At 38.9% G+C, this 25,970-nt stretch overlaps 1 protein-coding gene across 2 annotated transcripts in view; it reads right to left on the minus strand.

Annotated features, from left to right (window-relative positions):
• The window catches only part of mgat4c (mgat4 family member C), a 129,575-nt gene that overhangs the window by 100,319 nt on the left and 3,286 nt on the right, over positions 1 to 25,970 (minus strand). Inside the window, exon 2 of one of the 2 annotated variants that reach the window (XM_085283004.1) lies at positions 6,571 to 6,812. The gene's annotated coding sequence lies outside the window, so the exon portion shown is untranslated. Of the gene's footprint in view, positions 1 to 6,452; positions 6,813 to 25,970 lie in introns of both variants that reach the window. The other variant, XM_085283005.1, reaches the window with a different exon arrangement.

Genomic DNA, 25,970 nt, shown 5'->3' on the forward strand with positions numbered 1-25,970 from the left:
CCACAAAGTAACTGCTCTCTGAATTCCTCAGTGAAGTAGGATTAAAATAATAAGCAAGTGGAGAAGACAATCATTTCTCTTTCTTCTTCTGTTTATTGCTCATTAAGCCACTGTCTCTGCATAATTCATCCTTTTTATACTAGATAAAGGCAATTTACACCTCATGCCATAATTCTGATACAAGTGACAAAGTCTGGCAGCAGTCTGACTTAACAATTTGCACATAGTATGCTGATTTGACAAATCAGTGGTCAATAATTCGAACAGCGACTGTTTCTGTTATATAACTTTCATTTATTTTTTTAATAATTTGTTCTTATTAACACTGAACTTACCAGACTGGACTGTGTCTTACTGACAACCTTCAGGCAGTGCTACCTGATTTGTTAATTAAATTATTCATTTCTGTTTTTGTAATGTAAGGACCAAGTACTGAAATCAGCTGTACTTTAGTGACAGGTCAGAGTTGTTAAGGGGACTTAACAACTGGAAATGAACCAAAAGTATAAGATGTCCTGACTTATCATTCTAATAAAGATATTGTTTCTAAATGCTTTTAAGGTATTGCCGCTCATATATTGAAGATAATAATAACAATAATAATAATAATAATAATAATAATAATAATAATAATAATAATAATACTGGATTGCATTTATATAGCGCTTTTCAGGGCCCTCAAAGCACTTTACAATTCCACTATTCATTCACTCTCACATTCACACACTGGTGATCATAGTAATGTTCTCAGAAATACTTCAAAAGTTGTAACAGAACCCTCTCAAGTATAGTGGGAAATATGGTTCAGAAGCAAATTAGTCTGGATTTTGAGGTGCTCAGTTAGAGTTAAGACCACGGTGACCTTTAGATTGAAACGATGTCCTGGGGAGTCAGATCCATTAAGCACAGTAGCCAGAGTGAGACCCACACTGAGAATCCATCTCTTTAGATTAGCCAACAGCAAACAGGCCAATGACTGTTTCAAGCCTGCTTCAAGCCTCCTGCCTGGGTGGAATGACATATGCAATGCCTTGAAGCAGGCCTGACAATATAGTACCATTTTCCCTTCTGAAAATTGGAGTTGTGCTTCCATCTAACCTTTTTTTATTTTTTACAAAAACATACAAAGGATACATACTTTCCCACTAGGCAAAGATAAGACTAGACCGCATTGTAATTGTGCTCGCACTAGGCACAGTTGCTTTGTTCAATTTGTTTGTACCATTGTCTATTCTTGCCACTTGCCTGTAAGCCTCACACAGCCATTAACAACTGAAATGGGAAAATTTTAAGATCGCGCTACTTCTACTTCTTCCAGGCCAAGTATGCATGCCGCTCTTGCACTTTCCGTCTCTCTCTTCGTGTATACACACTTGAAAAGGACTCATGCTGAGCAAAATCAAGTTCATGATTTTGTGCACTTTGCGGCTCCATCCTCTCATAGGTACTATAGATTTGTTATTTACCAAACTCATCAGTTTTCACAGAGGAAGCTGTTGTCTAGGAATTTGTGGAGTAGCGATCACACTATATGATCTATGTGCTCTAGTGCAACTGAAGCTCTCCGGGGCTTACCTACCCGACCGGGGACAGTTTGCTTTGCTGTGCCTGGGCATGACACACAGAGATCATAGTAGACAAACAAACTGGACTTTGAAGGTCACTTTGCTTGTGAGTACGACCTTAGCTGTTGCAGAATGTTAACTAAACCTTTACATATACATACTGTAGATCTACTGTACATCTAAAATACAGCTTAATTAGAAGACAAATGATTGTAGACTTACTCATTTATATATTCAACTCAGTGTCATCACATCATCACATTTTTAGGGTTTCTATAGTCAGTAACTGATAATAAATACTTTCAATACCTAATGGTTATTTTTTCTGTTGCCCAAAGCTGCATAGTATGATTTTACATGGCTCAGAAACTAAGAGGAGTATTAAAAAAGAGACATAGTGAGACCACAAATCTAACAGCCTACTGTATTGCAAAATACATTATCCTAGTAAGCACAGGCAAAAATGTCTGATTTAAGCGGGCTGATTAAATTAATTAATTGTTGTTACCAACTCTACAAACATTTCTCTTCTAATGGCCCTTACAACTTACACATGGTGTGCACAGTCCACTGAATAGCTGTCTTTTTATTTATTCTTTTAAATTTAATTTATTCTTTGTCTGGGAGGATAAGCGGAGCACAGCTGAGTGACTATTTCAGGTTTGTTAATATTCTGCTTTGTTTACATTTGAAAGCTTCTTGAATTTTTTATGAGGATATATAAAGAAAGATTTCATGAATTTTTGGGGGGTTTGTTTTCCAACAATTTACCACAGTATAATTCTTTTTGTGATTTTATTTTGCATTCATATTTAGGTTATTTATTTGAAACTGACCAAAGAAAGACTTCACATTTTAGACCAGCCAGAATTAGGATTTTGTTTATTATATATAACTAATACCTAATGTTATTATTTAAAATACTGTTCTGTAATGTTCTACAGCACACTTATCATGTTCAAATTCTGACAGAACAGAAAACAAATATTTAAAATCTAAATTAACTATAAAGTATAACTTCAGTTAGGAGTAAAAATGACATTTTAAGCTTGACAGAAAAAGCTATTTTATTTTCATATTGACTATTGATTTATACTTATCACTACTATACTACTATCTCTACCAGCCCTATGTCAGTGTTTTACTCTAAAGGTAACACCAAGTCTGTAAATGATGCCAAGCAATACCCTTTTGTAGTACTGTTTGTTGTTGAACAGTCATCTAGGTTTGCCTCTAAGTGCTGAGTATATTTACCCTCTATCCAGTGCTATGCTTTGTTGCACTCTGTGAAACAAGGAAGAATTCAATTACATGGTGGCCGAGGCCCTGACAAGAGCTCACTCTTGTTTCAATCACCCCACAGGTAGATATGGGGATGAGAGGAAGTGGCATGCCAGTTACCACACCATGGACCACAAGGAAGCAATGAGGCGTAAGGAGGCGCTCAGAAGGTGGTGGTCAGTGGCATGGAAAGACCAGCAGGAGCAGAAGTCCTGTTCATCAATAAACAGCATCTTTGTCTGTTAAGAGAACTTTATTTAGAAAATCTAGAAATATAAAACACAAAGATGGACAAAGTAACAGTGTTTCAAAAGAAACAAAGTAGATAATATCAAATTTACATGTTTGGAGTTCTGTATAAATTTAATATTATATTTTAATGACCCAATGCACCGCATGGAGAAAAAACTATTTTAAGTATGGTACATTGCAATATTTTATGGCCTTTTTATTCCTAAGTTGCATTAGCTTTTTTTTCTTCCTTTTTTCAAAGAATTCTCCAGTTCAATTTTACATTAAGCGCATTTGAAAACTAATGGATTCATGAACAGACTCAAAGAAAAAGAACACCATCAATCACCACTATTGCCACACTTTTCATTGTGTTCATAATTTTACTGTACAAACAACTGTGGGTCCATGGCTGCAGAGCCCATTTAAGGCACTAATCAACCATGTTATGAGTCCACAATGATAATTAATGGGTTATACTGGTAGTCGGAGGGCATCATGGAATCAGAGCAAACTGTTGTTTGTGAAGCCCTGTATATTTCTCCATTTTCCTCTCCATAATGTGCTATTATTGTGTGCATTTCTTGGGGCTGGACTGTCTCCGGTGATTGAATGCCACTGTGTCCTGGAGGAATCCAGATCATTTAACTGCTATTGTCTTCAGTTCCCTTTGGACACTTTTGTGTGAATGTCTGTGTGCTTGTGCATATTGCCTATAAATGATATAAATGGTTAAAGCCTATAGAGGGATATTGGGAAAATAAAAACATACCAACAGGCTGGGTGACAATGACAGTTTACTAAAGAGTGGGGTGTTAAAAGGTGCATGGGAGGCAACTTTTATCAATGCTGGTGAGAAAGTGTAAAAAAACGTACCAAGATTCAAGTACAACAGAAGGATTGTTGAGTGCGAGAGCAGGTGACCGGAAAGATAAGATCATGGGAAAACTGGAAACCTGAACCCTCCATAGCTCATTACTGAGACTATGTGAAGTATCCTCTGAAGGTCTACTAGAAGACGTGAATGCAGCATTACGGGCAACCATCACAGTGGCAGACATCTAAGAAAGGGTCTCCAGGATGAAGAATTGGACAGCATCAGGCCCTGACATGATTCATGCCTACTGGCGGAGAAGCTCTCTGCACTCCATGAGCACCTGGCAGCACACATGAACCAGCTGATAATAGATGAGGCACACCCGGAATGGCTAACTGAAGGCAGGACATCAGGATTGACCCATCCAACTACCGTCCAATAACCTGCCTCAGTACCACATAGAAGCTCCTGTCAGACATCATAGTGGGTAAGACGGACAGGCACATGGCTCAATACATGAGCTCTATCTACAACAGACTAGTAGACAGAGCAGTAGACTGAGACTGCAAGACCAGACTGACCAACCTGTTCATCAACTGGATTAACTACAAGAAAGCCTATGACTCAGTGCTCCACACATGGATCCTGGAATGCCTCGCAGTGTAAAAGATCAACAGGACACGAAGAGCCTTCATCAGTAAATTAATGGGGATGTGGGGAACAACACTAGTGAACAATTTAAGCCAACTGGACAAATCATCATGAAGTGCGAGAGCTATATAGGTGATACTCCATCCCAACTGCTGTTCTACATAGGCCCGAACCCCCTCAGTGAGATCATTGACAAGACTAGCTGTAGAATGTAGTTGAGGACAGCTACAAGTACCTGGGAATCCCACAGGCAAATGGGAATCATGAAGAGGCCTCTAGGAAAGCCGCAACTGCCAATTACCTGCAGAGGGAAAGGCGTGTCCTGAGGAGTCAGGTGAATGGAAAGAACAAGATTTGGGCAGTTAACACCTACACTCTGTTGGTAATCAGATAACCCCCTGGAATAATAATAATAAGGTGGCCAAAGCGGAGGTAGAAGCTACTGACATCAAGACAAGGAAGCTCCTGACCATGCATGGAGGGTTTCAAGTCAAGTCCAGCACTCTGAGACTGTACCCTAACTGAAAATATGGAGGATGTGGACTGGTGAGTGTCAGAACCATTGTCCAGGATGAGACAACAAAGATTCATTGGTACATCAGAAAGATGGCCACAACCAACCATGCAATTAGAGAATACCTCAGGCAGCAGAAACATGAGAAAGAAGAGGAGGAAGGAGAAGAACCATCATGAAAGAACAGGCCCCTGCACGGTATGTATGACAGGCACATAGAAAAAGTGTCAGATATGCAGAAATCCTACCAGTGGCTGGACGAAGCTGGACTGAAAGACAGCACAGATGCACTAACCATGGCAGCACAGGAACAAGCTCTCAGGACAAGATCGATAGAGGATGGGATTTACCACACCAGGCAAGACCTCAGCTGCAGCCTGTGTAAAGTTGCCCGTGAGAGAATCCAGCACATAACATACATGAAGCGCCATAGCCAGTTAGATGGACATAGTCACTATAACGCGGTTCACCTTTTGCAGCCTCGCTGTTTTGCGGATTTTTTTCTTTTGTGCAATTTTGCATGATTTTTTTTTTTTTGTGTTCTGTGTCCTGATTGGCTGTAGACCATTGTCAGTCAATCTCATGCTGTGGTCCTGTACAGTACAGAATGCATTCAGCTTGTTAAAATTACATACATCTTCTATCGCTAGCAGTGTGACTCTGAAGTGCTGTACTGTATGTTTGCAAGTTTTCTCCCCAAAAAACACAACAATGTCGATGAAACGTTTTCCACCGTCAAAGGAACCTGTGGGTGTCTTTGGCTTCATTCTATAATACTGGACTTATTTTTCTACGAAAGTTTGAATTTTGAGAGTGTTTAAACAAGACAGAAAAGTGTGAAAATTTTCACGCCTGTCTGGTTTACAGCTTTAAAACATCTATAATAATTGTTAAAAATAAAGTTGGCTACTTCACGGATTTCACCTATCGCGGCTTAGTTTTAGAACGTAACTACAGTGATAAACGAGGGACCACTGTATATCCAGCAGAGCTCTGGAGGACCTTCAACAGCATTCCAAGAGAGAGTGGGGACATTGAGACCAAATGGACCATGTTCAGCACCTCCATTGCCGAAGCCACTGTACTGAGCTGCACAAGGTGGTTGATGCCTGTCGTGCTGGTAACCTCCAAACCAAATGGTGGACACCAGAGGTGAAGGGAGCGACCAGGCTGAAGGAGTCCTATCGGGCTTGGATAGCCTGTGGGACTAACTATCAGGCTTATCATATCATAGCTACCGATGGGCCATACAGAAAGCGGCTCGGGCAGTGGCTGAAGCAATAACTTGAGTGTGGGAGGAGTTCAGAGAGGCCATGGAAAAAGACTTTTGGATAGCATTGAAGAGATTCTGGCAAACCATCAGGCAACTCAGGAGGAGAAAGAAGTGCTCTACCTGCTGACTTTGACTGAGAAAATTGTCGGGCTGAAGGAATACTTCGAGGACCTCCTTAATCCCACTGGCACGTCTTCCATGGAGGAAGCAGAGTCTGGGGATGAAGGGGATGACTCACCTATCTCCAGGAGCAAGGTCACTAAGGCAGTTAAACAGCTCCTTGGTTGCAGAGCCTCTGGGGTGGATGAGGTCCACCTGAGTTCCTGAAGGCTCTGGATGTTGTAGAGCTGTCTTGGTTGACACACCTCTACAATGCCTCTACAATGTTGAGTGGAGATGAGGGGCGGTACCTCTGGATTGGCAGACTGGGGTGCTGGTTCCCCCCGGTCCTCCGGTCCCCTTTCTTTCTTGATGTGTAACCTAATGGGTAGGGGAGACAACGTATAGCATAAGTTGAGGACAATTTTGCCTTACCTGTGTTTTCTCTTGATAATGTGCCAGAAAAAGAGTCCTCAGGTATCCTGAGTGCCCTTTTAAAGATATTCCAAACAGGAAAATATTTGATTTAATAATTGTAATTATTGTAATTATGTCTACAATATTGATCAGATGTTAGTAAACTCCCTCTTTGAAAAAAGACTAAGCAGTAAACTAAACACTGACTGAGACATATGACTGAGGTATGGCTCTCTAATTTATGCATAACAAAGAGGTAGCCATACTGAGTTTTTCATTTCTCTACTCACTTAACCACCAACTAGGTCACTTCTTTAGCTCTGCCTCATCTCATTAAACTCTCAATTATTCATTGTGGGCGTATATTTTTCAGTCCCAGTTGGTTTACAGCTAATCCGCTTATAGCATGCCTTTACTTGCCTAACTGACTCTAACTGGCCATAATCGACAGGGGAAGCAGTATATACGAGACAAATGGACTAACAAACAACCTGCATTGTCTTTTATACAGGTTTGTCCAAATCCAAAGATATTATTTTAAAGTGACAGTTGATAGAGTATGTGCAGACAATTACTTTATCGCCGAAAACAAATCAAATAATCAGTTATCAAATAATCTGTTATATTACTTAGCACCAAAACAACATTTAAAAACTAAATTAATAATTACTACTAATAAAGGCATTCTAGTTCTTGTTTGTATGAGTGCAACCAGTAAAAGGTTTGGTTTTTAGTGATTATGTTCTACAATGCAAGCACTGAAACATTATATCAATTAACAAAACGCAGCAGAACGGCAGTACGGTGGCACGGTGGTTAGCACTGTTGCCGCACAGCAAGAAGGTCCTGAGTTCAATTCCACCATCAGGCCAGGGCCTTTCTGTGTGGAGTTTGCATGTTCTCCCCGTGTTTGCGTGGGTTCCGGCTTTCTCCCACCATCCAAAGATATGCAGTTTGTGGGGATAAGTTAATTGATTAATCCAAATTGCCCAAAGGTGTGAATGGTTGTCTGTCTCTGTGTGTTAGACTGGTGACCTGTCCAGAGTATACCCTGCCTCTCGCCCTATGACAGCTGGGATAGGGTCCAGTGGCCCTGAAAAAGATAAGCGAATGGATGGATGGACAAAATGAAGCTTATAAAAAAATTGGTAACACAGCATTTGTTTGAGTCTGAACACCAAAGACAATGTTTTTTTTCTTCTTTTTGTATAAGCTTAAAATCAAAGGTAACCAGAATGCAGGGACCATAAACTAAGCCCAACACCTCTTAGACTTCCAGACTACATGTCCGCCCTTGCTCTGCTACCAGGAAAATCATTTCAAAATACAGCACACTGACCTGGAGTCGAACTGAAATCATCAGTAGCATACAGTAAAGCTGTAAATGCAGTTTGTTCATAGTGATTGCCGTATTCAGTGCACCCTTTTAAAATCATTTTCATTCACAATGAAACGGTCTTGGAGCCCACCACCACCACACGCGCGCGCGCACACACACACACACACACACACACACACACACACACACCACCACCACCCCCACCAAACACACACACACACAATAATTCAGTGGCAAATGGATTTTTGCTTCAGTACAAAAAATGCTCAAACACCGACAGTGTTTCCTACATATTATGGGCACACACATCTATACTGGGCCTACTTTTGTCCTTTCCAATCTTCTCCAGTTCTTTCTATTCATCTACTGGTGCTTGGCTCTGATTACTGGATATCAGGTCTGGGCACAGGCTAATCATGTGTCCCACAGGCTCATTAAGACTCCAACAATCTGAGAGTAGCACATTATCCCAGACATACTCTGGTGTGGCATAGCAGCTTGAATGCCATGTCCATGGAGAGTGAGAAACCACTGGTGCTTGGCCCATCAGTTTCTTTCAGCTGGTTTTTGGCTTTGTGAAATCATTTCACATCTCTAAACATGTTCTTTCACAAGCCATAATCCATCCATTCCCAATTTTTTTAGATAGCCCATTGACAGCGTGCACAGGAACAGGTGAAAAGTAACCTTGCTTCAAAAGAGTATATATATAATTTCCTTTGAGCTGTGGTAAAGATTCCAGCAAACGACTTATAGGTGAGGCTTTCAATTCAGACAAGGCTTTCCATTAAAAAAAAAGAGAGAGAAGCAGAACTGCATTAAAGTTTGATGAACTAGTTCATGAAATATGGAAGGGCGGATAAAGTGGATGTTAATAGGTTGCCTATGGGTGCACCAAGCCTCTAAGTGAGGTGAGCCCCTCTCCAGCAGAAACAACTATTAAAGAGACAAGTGCATGTGTAACTGTGTAATATACCAAATCTGTCCTTAATGAAACAAATGTGGAGCTGTAGAGTTTGCACAGTATCCAACAGATGGATTAGTAAAACATTTAAAAAGTAATGGATAGTCATTACCCACATACTTATTGCCGTCTCTCTCTAATTGTACACTCAATAACAGGCTTCAGATTCACACACTGCTAAACAATGATATCAAAGCCACAGGTGCAAAACTACACAATTCCAAAACTACACGTAATATTAAACTTTTATAACTAATGTCAACTAAAAACATAAACGAGAAGGTTGCATTAGAGGAATCCATCTGGACATCTACAGTGGCTGAAAACTAAAACTACCAAGGGGGTAATTTTGACCTCTTGGCATTTTAAAAGTGATGTAACTCTGCTAGAATAAAACTCCATCATCTCTTATGTATGATTTTTCCTAAAACGGGTTATTCATCATATAGTGATTTTTGGGGTGATAAAAAAGAAATAAAACTACTATAGCTAGGACTGATGGTGGAGTACAGACCCAAAGTACTGAAATCAATTATTAAAATAATATTTAACTAAACTGTTTGAATTTGAAGCAAATATATTTTTTGGGCTTATGTCAGAATTTCTTTTCAGTCATTTTGATGAGTGCAAAAACAAACGGTGGATTAAAACAGTGCAGTCCAAGGAATCTTAATGTCTGTCCAATATTTTTTTTTGCATTACTATGCTTAGCATTGGTAGGATACAGGGGGCTACAACCTGCTATAGCATCCCAGTACTGTAGTGGGTTAAATCCTATTCTCAGTGTACTCAGGTTAAATGGCTATATTATAGTAGGACTACACACATATCCTCTTAAGACCATATGGTGACATTAATTTAAGAATCCACCCTGTATTCAGTCAATATTCTTATAAAATAACAGAATGAAAATATGATGAGACAGTATTACAGCAAGTCTGATTTCAACACAAAGGCTTGGTGTTATGTTTTAACCCAGTTTGGGTGCAGAGATTGTGAGAGATGAATAACATGTTTGTGTTGCTCTTTTGAGAGTGACAAGAGAAAGGCGGAACTTGAAAAGAGGCTGGAAGTGCTAATGAGGCTTATTTTAACAACACAACAGCTCCATGAATATTTAACAGCTAACAGTAAAAAGTCTGATGAATTCACTATCTGAGTGGAAAAAATGCCAATGCAATGCTGCTGCTACCAAGACAGTGCTGTACAATATGTCTGTATAATAGTAATGGGTCTTAGAAAACAAGACGTCTATTTTCTATTAATACAGCAAGGAGCATTTTAAATGACTTGCACTTTAAAAAACTTCACACATCCACATGTACTCTGGCAGCCTTAATCAAATTAATTCACAGCAATTTTTATTGAGAAGGGAAATCACACGTTTAAACCTGTGGTGAGCTTTGAATAATGCGACTATCAACTGGCCTAATTTTTTTTCATTATTGTAAATGGTACTTCATTAGTCATGCACAATAATGAATACTCAAACTTTCTTCTCACGCCTAAAGAGGAGACTTTCAAGGTATTTAGAAAGATCCTGCAAGATGCTAAGTCCGTGGACTCACGCAGTTGCTAGGCAACAGCAAGGGCACCAGTCCTTTTTCGGGAAAACAACTTCACTGTCCAAAATAAATAAAGATAGAAGGAAGACACCATGAACCTCTTGAGCGGGGTTAAGTCGCTGGGAATAACACTCAGTCAACATCAAGTACTGTGGCTGCAGAGGCCAAAGTGGTTTTCTTATGTTTAGTATCGAGACTCTTTACTCTTACGAAGGAAAGAAACATACAGAATAGCAACATTTTCTAAAAGGATTACAGCGTGTGAGTAGGACAATGATGACCTATTAAGGTCAAATCTTACATTTCATATTTTGAAAACAGCAATACATATTTCTGTTTTTCCAAAATGGAGTTAATTGTTTAGGGTGTAAAATGTAAATTGTGTTGATGGTTATATCCTTTTCATCATGAAACAGTGAACAAATACCCTTAGAACAGATCAAAAGGCTACTATGCTACTAACAACAGTAAAAAGGACTCCTTATCAAAGAAGCCTGGCTTTATCTCATTAAAACAGGCAAGAAAGTGAGAAAAAAAATCATTTCCAAAGGGATATGAAACAGTTTTACCCATATTTGCTTTGTTATTTAGCTAGCACAGCTCAAATTAATTACTCTCATCTTCTTCACTCTATTCATTATTCTAGTAGTAAACACATTAGTCAAATGAAATGTCTCTGAGCACACCTGGCTTTCTTATCTTTTCTGCTGTCGACAACAGGGTGGTTCAGCTTTTTTACATGCTGTGAGCCGAGCATTAAAGAAACCCAGTGCCATTTATGGGATATGGTACCTGCCGCCTATTCAACCGATACCTGCCTCCCAGGAAGCCTTAATGTATGAGATTTGTCAGTGTCAATTTCCCAGTTAATCTCTCTAGTCCACCTCGCTGCTGCCTCTGCCGCCCATTCATTCCGCTGCTCTGTCTCTATCTGCTCACACTATCCTACGCAGGATACAAAGGCAACGGGAAGCCCAGGAATAGGAACTACCTCAGTGGTAGATGGTGCTGCAAAGTAATCCTGCGTCTGAAACCTGCTGAAAACTGCTGGTACATGGCCTGAATTTTGAGGCGCAGTCTGAACATTCCTTTGCAGCAAACACTGAAAATAGAGACTATAAAAAAGTCAGACTATAAAAATGTCATTTATAACCTACTGCGGTCGAGGTATTGTTACTGAACATACCAATTTGTTGTGGTCACAGAAACACACTTGTACACTATATTGTCAGAAGTATTCGCTCACCCATCCAAATCATTGAATTCAGGTGTTTATAATCAAGCAGCTAATGATGAGGACTGCTTCTACAAACATTTGTGAACGAATGGGTCGCTTTCTGGAGCTCAGTTAATGTCAGCGTGATCAGATGTCTCATGCAACAAGTCAAGTCATGATATTTCTTCATCATTATATAATATTCCACAGTCAACTATTAGTGGTATTATAACAAAGTGTAAATGATTGGGAATGACAGCAACCCAGCCATGAAGTGGTAGGTGCAAAATCACAGAGCATGGTCAGCAGATGCTAAGGCACAGTGTGCAGAGGTTGCCAACTTTCTGCAGAGTCAGTCACAGACCTTCAAACTTCATGTGGTCTTGTGGGTAGTTAATGAACAGTGTGTTAAGAGCTTCATGGAGTTTGTTTCCATGGCTGAGCAACTGTATCCAAGCCTTACATCATGAGGTGCAAGCGTGTCAGATGCAGTGGTGATGTGCGGTTGTTTTTCATGAGGCTTTGGCCCTGTGTTCCAACTAACGAAACTCCTAATGCTCTTAATGGTTCAGTAAGACAATTTCAAACATTTCATGCTCCTAACTTTGTGGGAATAGTTTGAGGATGGCCCCTTCCTGTTCCAACATGACCACATACCAGTGCACAACGCAAGCTCCGTACAGAGTTGGATGAGTGAGTGTGGTGTGGAAGAACTTAACTGGTCTGCACAGTCCTGACCTCAACATAAAAGAGCATTTTGAGATTAATTAGAGTGCAAACTGCAAGCCAGGCCTTCTCCTTCACAATCAGTGTCTGAACTCACCATTGTACTTCTGGAAGAATGATCAAAATTCCCATAAATACACTCATAGACCTTGTGGAAAGCCTTCCAAGAAGAGTTGAAGCTGTTATAGCTGCATAGGTTGGGCTGACATCATATGTGTGTGAAGGCAGATATTTGTTTTATCTGCGTTATATGTATGCAATGTATGCAATATAGGGTACATTAAGGTTGGCTAGTCCAACAATCAATTAACATATTTGTGAAGGTGTGTGTGCAAAACATCCTATAAAAACAAAATATTTACATCTAATCCTGTATTAACAGGTGGAATGTCAGCCAAGGTTTAACTGGTATTTGTTTAATTGAAAGTGCTCCGGTGTGTTTTTCAATACCGTACTCATAATCTATAAATATAGGTTTGGAGGAGGACTGAATGTGAATGCTGTGTAAGTAGTATTGATACAGAACAAGATTCATTGCTGTCAACTATTTTCATATACATGTTTATATCCATTTTTGGTTCATGTAAGCTCAGAATAAGCTGCAAAAGTGAAACACAGTGAAGCTGAAGCACAAATTATGGATAAACTGCTAATCAATACAGAAAGAGGAGCTTTTTGCTAAAAATGCATTACTTTGGCTCCTGAAATGCTAACGTGTTCTTTTTAAAAGTGTCAAATCCCACTGTTACTCAAGAGCAGAGAAAATGTTTATTTCAGCAGCAGACTAGAATTTGGCAAGCAGAGAAGTATAATTTGCCTTAAAATCTGCAATGTGAAAAATGCTAATTTAGCCTAAATTAACAAAACTCATGCTTTCAACTCATTAGTATTGGACACCTTTATAGGACACCAACATACTTGAAGGCTGCCAGAAACATTGCAGCACTGATAAAACAGAAATTAAAACCTTGACTGAAATTAGTTACAAACTTCTGACAATTACAATAGCTAAGCTAAAATAACTGATACTATCCCTACTGCTCCAGGTAAAAACCCTGCTTAATATTTAATAAAATGAATCCTTTTTCTATATAGACATTTCCTTCAGCTATAGCTATTGTGCTGTTACTTTATACTTGCTTTACAAGCTCTGAAAATACCTGTGATTGCCCAAAGTCTCACATCATCAACTAGATTTTCTAAAACCGAAAAACACAGCCCATACACCACTCAGACCACTTGAATTAGCGTAATCTAAAGGGCCTTTTTCTTTCAGGGGCAATTGATGCCAAAAACATGTTTTCTAGCTATTTTCACTGTAGACAGAGCCATACCGATTGTTGTGGGCATCTATGCACTCATCTAATTACAGAAACAACACCATAAAGTTCATATATCCTGTTGATCATCCATTTAGCTGTATACTAACTTTATACATGTTCTCTATCATCATGACGTTATTTACTTTTCTGACTGTATTCTGTTAAAATCTGTAGCAAATTTAGCTCAAGATGCGTTTAGACTTACCATGGTTTGCTGGCCACAAAGCCTTAAGATGCAGAAGATGACACTAAATCTAACAACGAACAAAAGAGAGAGATCTAGTACTATTAATGTTAGTATTCAGTAAGAGTTGATTCATTGGTTTAGTTTTGAGCTCACCGATTGGCCTTCTTGGATTTAATGATTGATTTTTACCTACTTATAGCTATATATTTATTGCTGTTAATAGCTTATTCTTCTACAGCAGCGCACAGTGTGTTCACGTCTAATGAGTAGTCCAGGCATTTAGTGGAACTTTAGTTTGATATCTGTTCTGAGCGTGCGTAATCGCACTCATGAGTGAAACTGACTAACTACTATACTCCCATTAAGTTTCAATATTGTAAATTACTTGTAAATTAAGATATACCTTAAAGGCTTCCAATTCATTCACAGCATCAAAGAAGGTAACAGATGCCTGTGATGGCTATAATTAGTTGAATCTTGCAAACATTACCCGTCAAATTTTTTTTTTTTGCAATATTGTAAATGTTTTCATATGGTAAATGGCCTGTATTTGTATAGCGCTTTTACTAGTCCCCCCTAGGGACCCCAAGGCACTTTACACACCCAGTCATCCACCCATTCACACACTGGTGGAGGCAAGCTACAGTTGTAGCCACAGCTGCCCTGGGGTAGACTGACAGAAACAAGGCATATTGCACCATCAGCCCTTCTGGCCAACACCAGTAGGCAGTAGGTGAAGTGTCTTGCCCAAGGACACAGCGACCGAGACTGGCCGAGCTGGGGCTCGAACCGGCGACCTTCCGATTACATGGCGAACTCCAAACTCTTGAGCCACGATCGCCCCAGCATAGTATTGGTAAAGTCTGTTTCACATTTAATTTTAATGTTAAAACAGAAATCCATTAATCACAGCATAACAACTATGAAGACTTTGAACTACATCTATTCATTCCTTTTGTTCTGCTTCACTTTCATTAGAAGTAATGCTAAAATCTGTCAGCAAATCTGAGCTCAATTGTGCAGGAATGTACTGAAATGAGGCTTTTATAGCCATTTATCTTATCTCCCAGTTCCTACAGAGGTTTTTAAAGTCTTGTGCTGTGCATAATACCTGACCTGTCGATCTGATCCATTCAGCTGAGGACAAATTGTGATTAAAATAACTTCAATTCATTAGCTACTTATTTTGAATGCACTGTAATGTCCTTTTGGAAAGGCATGGCTTTAACGTGTCCAAAAATACCTAAAATTCTTTAGATAAGTGACTACTGGCAGCTCTGTCTTACACTGTAATTTTAAAATGGCACAATGATTTATTCTCCACTAAGCATAAGGCCATCACTTTGCTGCATATGACATTATTGCTCATTCAAGGCTGTCTGGGGAGAAATTATGATGCCTTATGATGTTCTATGAATTAAACCCATAGAAGTGATGCAGGGCTGACGTTAAATTCAAAGCACGACAATTTTTTTTATTCCAAGCTCACCAGGCTCTGTGGGGGAAACCTGCTAGGTACAGAGGAGAGTCAACAGTTTTGTGAATGTTATGTAATACATATACCGTATATATACAGTATTGTACAAAAGATTATTGAACCACTACTTCTAATGTGGTATTGAACAATAGTTCTCCAGGATATCTGAAGTCTGAAGTTCAATGCTTGTCTTTGGATATTTGCTGCTTTTTGACTGGTTTTCAGTGCAGTAACCAACCATTTTCAGAAGAATGTTTTGCTTGCTTGTTAAGCCACTTACAAAACTGACCTATGAATTGTTCAAGAAAAATAACCTAACTCAAGTTGGTGTGCTTTGTCTGCACATAACAAAAAACATAGCAAAGTACCAATTGGGAACTTTGTTAATAGCAGCCTGCTGCAAAAAACATATTTTGTCCCCATTTCATTAGCTGAACCCATGAGAAATGGCAAGAGGATAACAATGTTTGACAGCCATAAAATAGTATTTTTGAATACTCAAGCCTCATCAGAAATGGTCTCAGTTGGATGGTGCCCGTCAAGAAGCCATTCTTAAGGAAAGGAAATAGCCTGAGCTATACCAAATACCACAAGAAATGGAAGAAGAATCCAAATTTGAACATTTTGGCTGAATATGTACAGAGGAAGTCAGGAGAGAAGTACAACAGCGAATGTCTACAACTATATGTAAAACACAGTGGAGGCTCTGTCATGGTTTGTGGCTGCTTTCAGCCAGTGATGTTGGTGATCTTGTGAAAACTGGCAGAATTATGATTGTAGAAAAATGACATCAGATTTTAATCCACTGTGTAATACCATCTAGAAAATGTCAGATTGGCAATGGGTTTTTTTCAGCATACTGCCAATGCAGTAAAGGCATACCTGGATAGAAAATGCACACAATGAAACCATGTGAACATCCAGCCCCACCCAGATATTACTAGAGCAGCGTGGGATCGTCTGGGCAGAGAACACAAAAAAGGAAGACAAAATCTGAAGAAGAGCTTCAGAGTATCCTTCAAGAATCTATTTCTAAAGACTACTTGAAGAAATGAGAAGAAAGTTTGTCCAACAGAGTTTCAGAATCAGAATCAGAATACTTTATTAATTCCGAAGGAAATTATTAGGATATACTGAAAAAACAAGGTGGCGATAACAAATATTGACTTTCAAGCTCCTTAGTCTTGTACCAACTTTGTTTTAGCCATATATATTGTATTCCCTTGTATGATTGCATGTTTCAATAAACTGCAGCACCAAGTTCCCATTTTTCAAGGAAAACATAAAGAAACAAAGGGTAGCTCAAGAATAGTGAATAGTGCTGTGCATGTTTTCAATGTGGTCTGATGATCATTGATTTATGACAGAAAATTCTCCCCCATTAAACGTAAACTCTCCTGCTATGTTGAAAAAAAATCCTTCAGTATTCTTTTTTTTTTTTTCATTTCAGTTGTAGTCGGTGAGTTAAATTCAGATCTTTACATTGAAATAAAGAGTACACCTAGGAGAAATATGTAAACTACTTCTAAAACCAGATTACGGTTCCAAAGTGTTCAGCAGGGACAAGCCAAGTGTGCTATTCAGAGAACGTACATTAAAATGATAAATTGCCAAGTGCACATGTTACCATTTTGTTTTTCTCATTTACTCTTCACTGTTGAGATGGTCATAAAAGCACTGCAGCTTTGAGCTGTACATTACCATATAATAATGCTGCTAAACTGCTGTGGGAATTCGTTTTAATGGGCAAGAAAACAATTTTCCAGTAAAGTCCTACATCCAAACTACTGATAACTATAAGAATGGACTGCAGTAATAAAGCAATCACTGGCCAAATAGCTGACCCTGGAGACTTGGCTGTGGCATTTGTGTTACTCATTATAGCAACTCTGACAATAAAAGCTATCATAGCAGCAAAACTTCACTCTCTAATCATTTCAGTAGCTTTTCAAATATTTTAAAAATTAACATTTTGCTTGGAAAAGGATTTTTTTTTCATTTTAAAGATATGAGCAACACTTGTTATGTACACTTATTTAAAGCAACATTTTTTCAATATTTCTCTTCTCACAACACGTACACATGCACATGACAACACTATACATAATGTAAACATGTCAGGTGATAGGATAACAGTGAAAAACATTAACACAGCCCCCTCTGCATTCATGCTTAATTCCTGTTCAAACTAAAATGGGAGAAAATATTATCAGTGTTGTCGTAAACAAAAGTACAAATCCCTGCTGTTATGGCAGTCATACTGAGAGACTTCTGATGTTTCACAGTCATTTCCATTCCACAGCCAGCATTTGCATTTGTTTGATTTCCAGCAGCAGTCTGCAATGCCTCTTTGTGCAACAATACAGACACAAATAAATTAAGATCCGTCCTTCCTGGCAGAGATTATTTATCTCCCTACTCAAGCTGTCTGAACTTCGAAAACACAGCTTCAAGTTATTCATTGCTATTCCCATACTCATCGCCCACTGCCTTGACAGTAAAGACTACAGTCGTCTCCACGCCTGTGCATGTTTTTGTAAAATAAAAGTCTTATACAACTGCTAATAAAGAATTTGTTTTGCTTGCTTTGGTGTGCAGATGCCGCATAAATCATTGTAATGTAATGCATGCCTATAGCTATAACCCCACCACTAATCCTTCTGCAGAAAATCAATTTTTCACTTTGGCCTTAGCTGCCCTTAGGAAGACAAATCACAAAACTAGTCAAACCAGCGATCAGAATCAAACAGACTGGATTCAGACAGAGGACGGTATAATGCCTCTTGTACAATCAGTAACAAGTCGCTGCCTCAATGCCATGCCATTTCGTTCTCATCACCCTCTTAAAAGACAAACATTGTGTAATTAGGATGATTAAGATGAGCAGAGACTAAAGGCCAACAGTGTTAACATAGCTTGAGATAATAAAAGGATTAGGGGTGATTCACTTAGAGAAGCTTAATGGGTTTTTAAAATAGAAAACAGGAATTCATTAGTAAATGTGATTGGCAGTTGAAAAATCAGTGAATTTAACAGCGGAGAAAATAAAACCGCGATTAACATAGCAGGCCTTGTTGTTGAAGAGCAAAGGCTGGAAGTCACTTATAATGTCACAAAGTCAGCTGCAAAAAAAAAAAAAACAACTTTTAGGAAAACAGCGAGCAGATCCGCAGCAAGCAGATGAGCACTGACCCACTTCTTCCTGATTTATGGTTTATGGTCCCTCAGCAGACACAGCTTTGTTGTGGGGGGTCATAAATCTCCCGCACCTCAGAGCTGATCAGCTGACCCTCCAATCCTGGCAGCCGTCCCCTGCTCACAGGCCTGTCCTCCGGCCGCAGCCCAGCTCTCAACACAAAGCAGAAATCACCCGAGCCACAAGCGCAGGCAGTTAATCACCATGAGCCGACAATAGTATGAAATAGAGTCAAGCAGGCCAGGAAGGCAATTCATTGCTATTGCTAAAGGACTCGGCGAGACAGCCGAGGTTTACCTGTTTGGTAACTTCTGCAAAGTTAAATGAAGTTTTCGATGTATGGAATGAGCCAGTGCAGGTCAGGGTAAGAGGGGCTGAGCTTGAGGTACGTGAAGAAACCTCACTGGAACGACAAGACAAATATGACGCGATGATACAGCTTTGTATTTATGCCTCCAGCCATGTTTGCAAAGGTAAATGTTGGACGTAAAATAAGGCATCTTAATTAATTTGATGAACAGAGCACATGACTCTGAGACTAAAAACTTGGGTCATCAAACATTGCACATCGCAGCACGACTATGCAGGTTAACTGTTGCAGCATGGAAAGCACCATATGTCTCAGATGACTTATTACGTCTGGATCAGACATAATGACATCTTGACAATGTCAGTGGCAAAAGAGGAAAAAACAAAAGGAAATTACAGAGTGGAGGAGCAGAGCATTGAACACCACAGGGACATCAGGGATTTTCATTTGAAAGGGAGCAGAGGCACAGTGTGAGATAGAGAGACACACAGCCAGAGAGCACTCGGATATTCCTCTGTTAAGACAATGAGACTAGGAATAACATACATATGGAGCAGCATGCAGAGAATCGAACCACGTCGCTCATTCGCAGCAGCACCATCATGAAAATAATCAGCACACACTCACCTGCCTAAAGCATGTAAATGCACCTCTGCACTCAGTCATTCCTACCGTGTTTGTATCGTGAGGGAGCTCTGCTGGTGCTCTGCGCACGCCACCAGTCTAAATGATCTCCATGATTCATGCGGGAACAGATAATTGGCATTCAGAAAAGTGGGATAAACAATCATTGTAATGGCAGTGAGTAGCCTGGCAATAGTTTTGTGTTCTCACTTCTGCGCATGGACATTCTTTCTTTCATTATTCTGTTCCACCCCCCCCTCCAGTCTGTCTCCTGCATCTGCTGACTAGCTCAAGAGCCCCCACCCACACTCCAAAAGTCCCACCACACCTTCCTCTTTATCCCTCACAGCCTTACTCTCCTCGTCAAGGTGTCACTAACAGCTTCTGCAAACCATGGTTTCTTATTGGTTCATTCCACCTTATTCTTCTCCGGTCTCCTGTTTTGCTGTCTTAAAGGAACAATGTATTCACACCCCCTCAACCCTGCCCCCTCTCTGTTCTTGCAGCTCACAAAGTGTGTCATGATGAGAAGTGTTGGGCAAAACTAATTACAGTTTAGGGGTTGAAGCAGCGGGACAGACATCCATAATTCATGAGCTCAATTTAAAGGGTGACGGCAGATGTGTACCTAAAGTAGCGAAGCTTGCAGAAGGAGCAATATTAGGTTTTCTTAGAGACACCCTGTTGACACTGTGTATGTGTGTGTGTGTATCTGGAGATATACACGGCATAAATGAAAGGCTATCGAGTAATCTCCTGCATTTATCAGTCTTTTGGCAACTGAACAAATCTGTCAGCATCAAGAGGTCTGGAGGTATGTGTGGCCTCTAACTAATTCAAACAGGGAAATCATATTTTTCAAAAAAGAGACAAGTAAGCAGTTAGATAGCAGTGTGGTTGGTAGAACAGCTCTTACGTAAAGGAAATGTGTCCATTTATGATTTCTTCATCAAATCTTCTTTCCACAAAAACAATATATTGTTCATATATCAGTCATTAGGCATAATAATAAAAGGTAAATCAGTGCTTTTTAATGTAATACTCAGGTCAAAAATAACAGAAGTTATTGATTTGGTTTGTTCTTAAGGTTTGATGTGTTCAAGTCATTCAAGCATCCTTCCAACCATTAGATGCACCTCTTTTTTGTTTTAAATTGCTGTGTAAAGAATATGACATGTAAACCACTCCCCTGGTGCTGGGCATGTTTAAGCACATTTTCTATTTTGGTTTAGGCCCAAAATACTAAGGGTAATCTTCAAAACATCAAGTTTTCCAAACAGCGTCATCACAGTTGGACATTTATTTAAATCCAGCAATGTAATCTCACTGAATAGGGATGTAGAGGCCAGCTCTTTAATCCCTTAAAATTTACCCTTTAAGGACTGAAAATATTTTGTTTGTTGGACAGTGAAAGTAGTGCACAGTGGTACATAGTGACTAATGTTATTAAATGTTGTTACTTAGTAATGAACTAGTGTTACAATGCTATTTTATCATCTTATAACCATTTAAACCAAAGCTTTGAGCTTTTAAAAGATGAACAAATGGAGCAATTTCAAAATAAAGCTACAAAAAACTGAAGTAACAAGGGCTCCACCTGAACAGGAGGCTATGACAATGTAAGTCTTGACAATATTTGTGTTCTATTAAAAAGGAAAAAGAAATCAAATATATCAAATTCAAACGGCTTCAGGTGTCATTGTCAATTACATTGCTAAAGACTCGATGTCAAATATAACTGTGTAACAATCACCTACTAAATGTATTTATTTGTAAAGCTCCTTTTGGTTGCTCCCTGGTCACCACAGTGAGTGACTTCACATGTTTAAATTTGGGTTTGAGATGTCCTTCCTAACACAACTCCAAAAAGGACTGTGTGCCTTGAACCAGCAACCTGTATTATTCAAATTATTCTGTTAGAAATGTGTCAAAATATTTTAGGAAAATTTACAGAAGCACATTATGAATCAAATCCAGCAGAAGTCTTCAGACTTACACATACTGTCTGAACACCTGTGTTACCTGAAATTACACTGATAAATTAGTGATGGCAACGAACAGCTTCAATTGCAGGTGCATCAACTGTGCTATTTGAATTTCCTTCCCAAGGCACCTTGTGCATATGCTGAGTTTTGCAGTTTGCACCTTTTGTCAATCTGAGCTTTTAGTGAGCAGCTTTTAATAGCTCACTCAGACCTATTAACTGAAAATACCAGCACATGCAGCCACTTCTTCAGTCATTTATTTGATAATCCTTGTGACTCTATTAGGAGAAAATCTACAAGCAGTTCATAAAAGCTTTAATGTGTCCTGGAATGTGTTTTGCATAACACCTGCATAAACTGGCAGCATTTGTATATAAATGATTCACTCGGAATATTAAAAAAACAGGCTGGCCCACGATACTTTTTACCACTTTTAACAGTTTTAACTGTTAAGTGTGGGGAAGTAAAGCAAAACTTCTTAGGACGAAATTAACCAATCAAACTCAACTTTAAAATATTTACCTCGGTTGAATTTCCAAACAGAAATGTATAGCAATAAAACTATTTTAGGATAAATAAACAAATAAATCAAGAAGACAGGCAGCGTCAGTTGCCTTCAGGTCCACATCTGCACTGTCAATGTTAGTGCACCTACTCTTGCTGATCAAAGCTGCTTGTGTCTTCATCAGCAGCTGGTGTGAAGATTTTCAAAAAAGGAATGGCAATATGGTATGGTTATGCAACCTATTTCAACCAGCACTCCACCCTATTTTCCAAACAAACACAGCTTGCCTTTGGTCTTATTTCATTGTCATTGATGCATATTTCATAAGGGAATTCACTGTCTTGCTTTGATTCTTCGGCACTTCGGTGCTGCTGTCTAGCAATACATTAGTGCCCATTATCATCTCTACAGTCTTTATCAGAGATAGCAAGAAGTCTCTTACAACTCTAATACACTGTATATTACATCTCAGCTCTGCTCTCTAAAATGCTCTCCAACTGTTAGAATAAAACACACCGCTAAAGTAATTTCATACACTTTAAACAGACCTGATGCATTTAAAAAATGAATATTTAGAGACGTGACAAAGTAAGTACATGAAATTGCTGACTAACCTGAAAAAATAATTTAGCTATGTGCAATGTTTAAAGTCTTTCATGCTTGTGCTACACATTTTAACATCCCCCACAAGAGGTTCCATGTTGACTAGAAAATTTCATAATCTTACCTCGTTAATGTGCTTAGAATGATTATATCCCTAAAAGAAATTGTACACTTCTTGATCAATTTCAACTTTAGGAAAGAAGACCTCACATATTAAAATAGTTTCTGGTCCACAGCAAACATGTTTAATGTTGTTGTGACAGAAAGTCTCTGTGATCCTTCCACTTAGAACACATTACTTTTAAAAAAAAACCCTTTTACTGGCACCCATGCATATCTTCGTTGTGAATGTTTGGTAACAATAACAGTAGCAGAGTGCCTACAGAATAGTTTGCCCTTGAAACGACTGAGGTTTCACTTCTGAACAAACTAGCAGTTGTTTGAAAATTGTAGATGATGTTCCCCACAGTGTAATGCTGTCTTGCTCCTTGGTATTCACATCATTTTATGAAGCAAGCATTGGGTGTAATCACATTTTTCAGTAAAGCAGTAATGTAATGCGTTAATGTACAAAATTTACTAATTACACTCCAGCTACAATTTGTTACTTGCATTAGAAAAGCTTCTCAGTTACCTGCATGATGGATGCGTAGAAAGCAAAAAAACATCAAACAAAGTTGCCTTTTTCATTCTGCTTCAATCATCTGATTTCATTTCATGTGCAGGACGGGGGTAATAGTGGGGTGGTCTACAGTTTTTCAGGAATGGAAATATGGACATTACTTTTACTTTTATTGCACAAAAGCACAATAGCACAATGATAAAGGGCAAACAGCATTAAGGGTGGAAGCAACTGTATTGTCCTGCAATCATAACTTGAGCTCTTTGCAAGCATATGCACAGACAGTACACTAACATACTAGCCAAGCTAGCCAAGAGCACAAAGTGATAATAAAGCTGAATGCTGACCCCAGTTCAGCAGCCAGAGCCACAACTTCAACAGGTAACAAAGGCAGTGATGAGCAGTGAGGGTTACATGTTTTGGGTTCATACGTAAACACTACTATCATTAGGATGGGAATCTGTGTTGTTGTGAAGAACTGTTGCCTTGGGTTTATACTGTCAAATGATAATTGGGAGACAATACACTTCAGGTTATTTTTATTGACTTGATGAGTATAAGAGTATGGTTAGTCATTACATCAGATTTTTAATATGCACAGTTTTAATTAGAATTAAATGTTTTATACATTATGGTACTACAAGCCAAACCCAAAGAGGTTACAAAGAGGCACTGTTGGGTGATGACTATATTCCAAACACAACAGATAAATCCTTTAAAGAAAATTTTGGTATTTCTTTTTGTTTTGTAAATTTGTAAGTTGTTAATAGGATATTGAACCAGTATTGATTGCTATGTTTGCCACAATTTAGAAAAAGAGTAGCCACATGCGATTTGTTTTTTACTCTAACTTGACTTTACTGTAGTCTCTCTCTACACACACACACACACACACACACACACACACATATATATATATATATATATATATATATATATATATACACATACCTTTCCACTTCTCTTTGCAGAGAGCCTTTTAGCTCTCTGCAACTCTTGTTGTCTTGTTGTCTTCCTGCAACAACTCAACTCCTGTGAGATTTCAGAGCAAGACTTCTACATGAGCTTGACTTCTGAAATATGTTAGACAGATCTCTGTAGTAATGCTTTCCATAATATTGATGTTTTGGCTCAACAATCTGAGCCTGTCACTGCAAAAAACAAGTACCTTTACTTTGACATGGACAGCTGTTCCATGGGATTACACTGACAGGACTTTGAGGTCATAATGATCTCACGCAATATAGAACCAATTCCAAAGGTTTTTTGGTCCATGTAATATATTAGACCATGAAAAATGCCAGAAAATGGGCCTAGTTTTAGAAATACCTAAATTTTCCTATAAAATGAATAGTCTATCTTCATTAATCTAAATCCAGCAATAAACTGTGAGCATGACTCTTCTTGGCCACCACTGGGCCAGAAGTCACATTATAATAAATGAGCAGCACAAGGAGAAAAACTGCAGGAAAATAGTTGTAGACAGGACAAAGGCAAAAGAACACTTCACTGAGTTTCGGGTCAGTCTCCAAACATAAGACTTAATTCAGCTAATAGGTATAAGTATTTTTCCTGGTATGGATTTAATAAGCTGTTCTTGCTTGAACTATTTTGTAGCTCAGTACTGTCACATTAAAGCCGACTCTTTCTGCTATGGTTGGAAAAAAATTTTTAAAACATGTAACCACAAGTGGATTCAATTCAAATAGCTTTAATTTGTTTGGGACTTTTTTTATGTCATGCAACTTAAATACATTCATCCAAGTCCTGTACAATTTAAAATAAAACGTCAATTTTGCATTTAACTCCAGGAACAGCTGCCAACATTTAAGGTGAATTCAATTAAACACTCTGATATAAAAACAAAACAAAACAAAGAAAACATGCTGAGCACATGGGGCTGAATATTATACCCACAGCCAGAGACCCCCTCCTCTCCTCTCTTAATAAACATGATATTCAAGCTTTGCATCACAATGCTCACTGAACCGGCTAAGCACTTGACAGCAACATCAGTGCATCTCTGAGTGTATGAATATACAGTCTGGATTCATGCCTAGAGTGTTTCATCTCCTTCCTGTGCTAATCTTGGCATCGATGTTAAGCATGCTGTAAGTAAAGTCCATTTTTTCACTCATTCAGCCAGCCAGGAAACCAGTCAGCAACTCAGTCATTCAGTCATTGCACTGACATTAAGATTTTTCTTCACAGCAACTGAACATATACCAGAGCTAAGATCCCACTATCACTGAAGCAGCCTTCATACTCCAACGCTTACACCTCACATCCTTCATGTCACAGCAAAGCTCAGTGGCTGTCCAATAGATTCGAGCTGCCCAGAAATTCATGACCTGCGCCACCTCAGAAAATCAACATGGTAAGTCACTAGGGGGAATAGTATGGTCAGGAGGCAGACTAACAATTATTTATGGCATTTGTCTAACCTTTCACGGATAAATCAAGTGAGTGGCTGCCCAGACT

This window comes from Mchenga conophoros, linkage group LG7, assembly GCF_057382185.1.
Source record: "Mchenga conophoros isolate Kocher_MC1m ecotype Shallow Benthic linkage group LG7, M_conophoros_male_GT1.1, whole genome shotgun sequence".
In the NCBI taxonomy this organism is placed as follows: domain Eukaryota; kingdom Metazoa; phylum Chordata; class Actinopteri; order Cichliformes; family Cichlidae; genus Mchenga; species Mchenga conophoros.